We start from the raw sequence: 5,205 nt of genomic DNA, 5'->3' as shown, positions 1-5,205 counted from the left end.
TGTTCCTTTGCTCCAGTGAAAAAGTTGTGACTTCCAGAGATCTCAGGCACGCTGCCTTTTGCAGCCCATCCCTCATTTTGCAGTGATCAGCCAGGCTGTGCAGCACAAGGGAGGAATCTCTTCTGGCATCCTTTCTGACCTAGTGTGGGGGATCAAAGAGCAGACATGTTAGTGCTACCCATAACCTCCACTAGAATTAAAAAGCCACTCATACAAAGCCATCAGCAACCTCCCATACCATACCAAGGTCTATGACCAGGCACAAAAGTGCCCTCCTGATAGCTCTGCAAATTCCCTCTTAGAAAGGCTGTGACAGCTGATCTCTGTTATACCACTTAACACCTGATGAGTAGGAACTGGGAAGGGGATGCTTACAGGTGGCCACCACAATACGCTTCCCAATACTGGGGGCCTGTCAGTGGCAAAGTCCTGCACAGATCTGGGGGGAAGTGGATTTCATCATCCCGAAACTCTGCCAGTACAGCAGGTCAGCCCTCTTCTGCATCATCCTGGTCCTGCTGGTTACAGACAGTTGGCTCTAACTCCAGGAGCAGCAAAAGCTACTGTCTCATTTTGTCTGTCATCTGTATTGTCTTAGCACTAAAAGCCATATGAATCCACAGAGTTAAATCCACCCACTGCTGCAGTTCCAGAAGTGTATGCATCCTTCCATCATATGAAAACTGCCATGCTAATGGTGCCCAGCAGCAAGTCCTCCATCCTGCCTGTTGGCCATTATAGCTCTTAGTGATTCTCTGTCATGCTAGAAGAGTTTGTCAGCTTGTCTCACACCCAGTTCTGGGGATACCAGAGTATCCAAACGGCATCTCACAACACCCATCACAGAAACAACCACAGGGCTAAGCACCGAAACCGGCCACGGATGTCTGCCCACAGCTCGGAGAAGCTAATTTGAACCAGGCCAAGCTTTATGGACTCAATAATTAGCAAAGAATGTACCCGAAGCCAGTATATTAAGGGGTGAGAATGCATTTCAGGTCTAGAGAATTAAACCATTGTAATCAGAGAAGGAAAAAAAAAATTCTAAAGTAAAATCCTTGCATAGACCTTGACTATTCCCTTAGCAGGACAAACCTGATGACTAGTTGTTGTTTACAACGATAAGGTCAGAGGAAAGGCCATTTCCTCTCAACAATTGTCAGAAGGGATTAAAACCTGCATTCAGGCTCGCTTTGAACTAGCAGGTACTCCATTCCCCGATGGTATCAGGATCCATTCAGCAAGGTCTCAAGCAGCCTCCAGGGCATGTCTCCATAATGCCCCTATTGTGGAAATATGCAGGACTGCTTCCTGCATTCACTCTATCTTTATGAAGCTTCACCCTTGTGGTCTGATACCCAGGTCAGGAAGCAATCCTGCAATCACTGTTTAATTAGTCATTTCCCAAGTCTGCCTCAGTTGAGAGTCGCTGCTGCTCATCAGCTTCCAAAGAGGGAGGCTGGGAATCAGAAACATCCCTACCAGACTAAGAAAGAAAAGTTGCTCGCAGGGTTTGAGGCGCATTTGTACTGCAGCTCCACATGCCGCATTCTCCATTTCCACTTTTTTTTTTTTTTCCTTAAGTAGAAGGATTTGAGCGGATGAAGGGGCCGTTGCACCTTTTGCAAGTCAAGACAAAAGCTGATTTATAACAAAAGTGGTTTTATTTTTGTTGATTTGTTGTTACAGGCTGGCCTTTGGCTGGCTTGGGGTTTGTTTTGTTGTTGTTTTTTTTTTTTTTTCCTTGAGAAATAGCGTCTTTGATACAAAGCACATACTTCAAGCGAGGTCTGTTCCAGGAATTCCAGTTGCATACTTTCCTTTGTGGAAGTCAGTACTGAGCCTGAGAGGTTGGATACACGCAGCTTCGGCTTTTCCAAATGAGCTCACTGGAAGAGGTACTTCTTACCATACAGGCACCAATTTGAAAAGAATGGGAGTTATGTAGTATTAAAATATTTGTCTAGATAATGAGTGGTTTTGTGTGGAGGAATGCTAAAGGAAAAATATGTTTGTGGAAACCCAACTGTTTTGAAAAACATGGTGATTTTTCTGGTCCAAAAAATAAATGAGGTATTTCAATAATGTCAAAAAGGTCTATTTTGGTGTCTTCGGTGTATTGGACATTGTTGAGAAAATATTTTCAAAACAAAAAAAAAATATACAATTATATAAAAAGTTACATAAAGCTACATAAAATAACTTTTTCAGTTTAAAGACACTGAAATCAGAGGAACTGCTCTGATCAAAGCAATGTTTTCAGAGTTTCGTTTTGTAAGAAAGTTTGATTTAAAATGTGATTCATTCTGGAATTGAAAAGGTTTTGAAATCTCAACATTTCCCAGTAAAATGAGAACTTCTGTCTTTCTCTAGTTCCAGTTTCCTTTGCTGTAATGAAATAATTGGAAAAGTGGTATATGTGATAATTTCCTTGTGACAGCGGGACAACCCTGCTTTTGATAAATGTGTGTGGAGAAGAAAAAAAAAATCAGAAGAAACCTCCTAACAAATCAGTAATCCCACTGAGAAATTTACATAAATGTCAAGAAACAACACTGGAATTCACAGAAGATTGATATGAGGGAAACTGACTCCAATGGGGAGTAGAACTGGTGAGGGAGTTATAACATGAATGATTACCTCTATCATATGAGATGTTCCTGCCCTCTCTGTGGATCTAACATGTAGCTTCTTATAACCTTGTTCAAATCATATCTTGTAACATGCTGGATCAGTCTCCATACTGGGCTAATGCACATTGCTTCTGGCAGCTTGGAGTCCAGGCAGAAAAAATATATATTTGCTAAAAAAAAAGTGTCCAAGTATATTCTCAGAAGGTGGTTTTTTCCCCCCCTCTCTCCCACTAAAGCTATACTAATCCTGGTAACAGCCAAATCCTGAAGACACAGGGATGAGATAACGTCAGATGAGCATTCTTTCTCCTCAGCCACTGCTTTGCCACTCAAGGAGATAAGTGGCATCTTCCCCATGCTCCTTTCCTCTGATTTCCTGACAGTTTCCCTTTCTGCAGCAATGTATCTGGGATTACCCTCTGCAGTCTTCTGTTACATGATCTTCCTCTTAAGCTGAGTTTTCTTGCAAAGTGCCAAAACACAATAAGAGAAATAATTTTTAAGACCGACACTGATGAGAGAAGGATGCAGAAGAGAGCTATGAAGAGAGCTCAAGAACACCTGTGAGGTTATCATCTCCATCCTCTCACCTGGGGGAACAAAAGCTCAGCATCCAGCATTACCATAGCACCAATAGCCATCAATAAATTGCTCTCGTAAGAAAAGAACAGATGTGACAAAGATTGTTCCAGGGTCTATAGCAGACCACAGCCAAAGCAGAAGAGTGTAAATGTGCTGGGCTGGAATGGCAAGGGAAGTCACAACTGGGTTCCATCTAGGGGGAATTATTCTTACACTCAATTCATCAATTTATGGGCAAGCGATTCCACAGGCAACGTTGACTTGATTAAACAGAGCCATAATGACAGTGAGTATAGGGAAGCATCCAGCCAAGTATGCAAACTAGCCTTCTCAGCCTAGAATAAAAGCTTCCTAACCAATAATTTCATGCTTTTATCTATACGATCATTAATACAGATACCAAACAATGCCAGCTCGACGTGGTGTCAAAGGCTCTGACAACCTCTAATTGATAATAAATAATTCAATTTCTGTCCCAATCCAAAACTGCTGAATCTTGGGACATGTTCCAAATAAATGATTAAAAAGAACTTTGAATGTAATTATATCTAACACAATTGGGGATATTGCCCAGATTAAATTTACAGCAACTATTCAGAGCTACAAAATTTCAATGACACTGGCAACTCTTTATGCCTACTAGAAAACGAAATGTTCTTTACTCAGGCAATGGCACAGACTGCATTTTTTGTCGACAGCTGTATGCCAGCAACTCACCCAGGCCAACCGTGCTTCCCACAGAGGTGCAGTGTTTCCCAAAAGCACTCGAGAAAATTTGGGAACAGGCTTTTGCCACAGCCAGATATTTATTGTTCTGTACATGCAGAACTGGATCTTCTTTCCAATACAGCCGATTCTTCCCCTCCCCCCAAACTGCTTACATTACAATTAACAAAAGTTTCTTAAGACATTAACACCCTTAGCTCCTGGAATGAAACTAGAGTGATGCATTTCAGCAACGAAAGTGACTATCAGCACAATCCTGAAGTGATGAATGCAGCATCTCAGAGACACACCGATTGTTCCCAGTAATTCCCAAACTCCAAAGCCAGAAGGAACTAGTAAGTGTTCAATTACTAGTGAAAACATAGGACACGTATTTACAGGAGCATCCTTATACAAGATTTGACTCCTATTTTTCTCTCACTTGAGTAAATCCTTGCTGAAATCTTAGTTTCTGCATCTGTAAAACAGGGATGGTGACTTTCACTTTCATTTCTTTGGATGCAAATCGTTTTGAATGCCAAATTTTTCATTTCATGGGAGAACACTGTATGTTCCTGAAGACCTGAAGGAGTGGTGACTCTTAAGAACCTTTTAGATCTGTAGCAGCTATCTTACTGAGCTCATATGGAAACAGTAGAAATGCACTTGCCTTGTCGAACCTGCCCCATTTCTTTATTCCCAGTCCCTTCTGGAAAACCCAGCATCAGCATCCCTGGAATCCCCACGCTCACAGGCAGGGCAGACACAGCACTGCCATGAAGATGTGCAGAGATATCTGTATTGTCCGTCTAGAACTCTAATAGTGAACTAGCACTCTAGTTGCTGAACTTCTCAGCTGCCATGATCAGGTAAGCCAGGCTTGTTTCTTCAAGAAAAGAAACATAAGGGAGAGACAGGGCAGACGAGCACTCACTAGCGTGTCTAGTCCTGCATTATTCAGAGCCACACTGTGCGCCCCATATCACATAGATACTCTGTGCTACTCTCTCGCAGACCTAAAGGCACCGCTATGCTCTGAACAATGTCAGATATTGCCCAGCTAGGCACCTTCACACTAGTAGTCACACGACAGAAAGAGGCATTTATACTATTAATTGGAACAGACAGTTACGTTAAATAGGAGACAATTTAATGGATTTAACAGATCGCAGATCTGCAGTCTGAGATCAGTAGACCACTTAAACATATGCTTAGCTTGAAGCAAGGATGTAGTCCTCTTGGAACCAGTTGTTTATTAGACCCTATGGGACCAGCTCATGTGCCG

Source organism: Charadrius vociferus, unplaced genomic scaffold (genome assembly GCF_000708025.1).
Source record: "Charadrius vociferus isolate BGI_N301 unplaced genomic scaffold, ASM70802v2 scaffold917, whole genome shotgun sequence".
Lineage (NCBI taxonomy): Eukaryota > Metazoa > Chordata > Aves > Charadriiformes > Charadriidae > Charadrius > Charadrius vociferus.
This window is presented reverse-complemented; position numbering follows the sequence as displayed.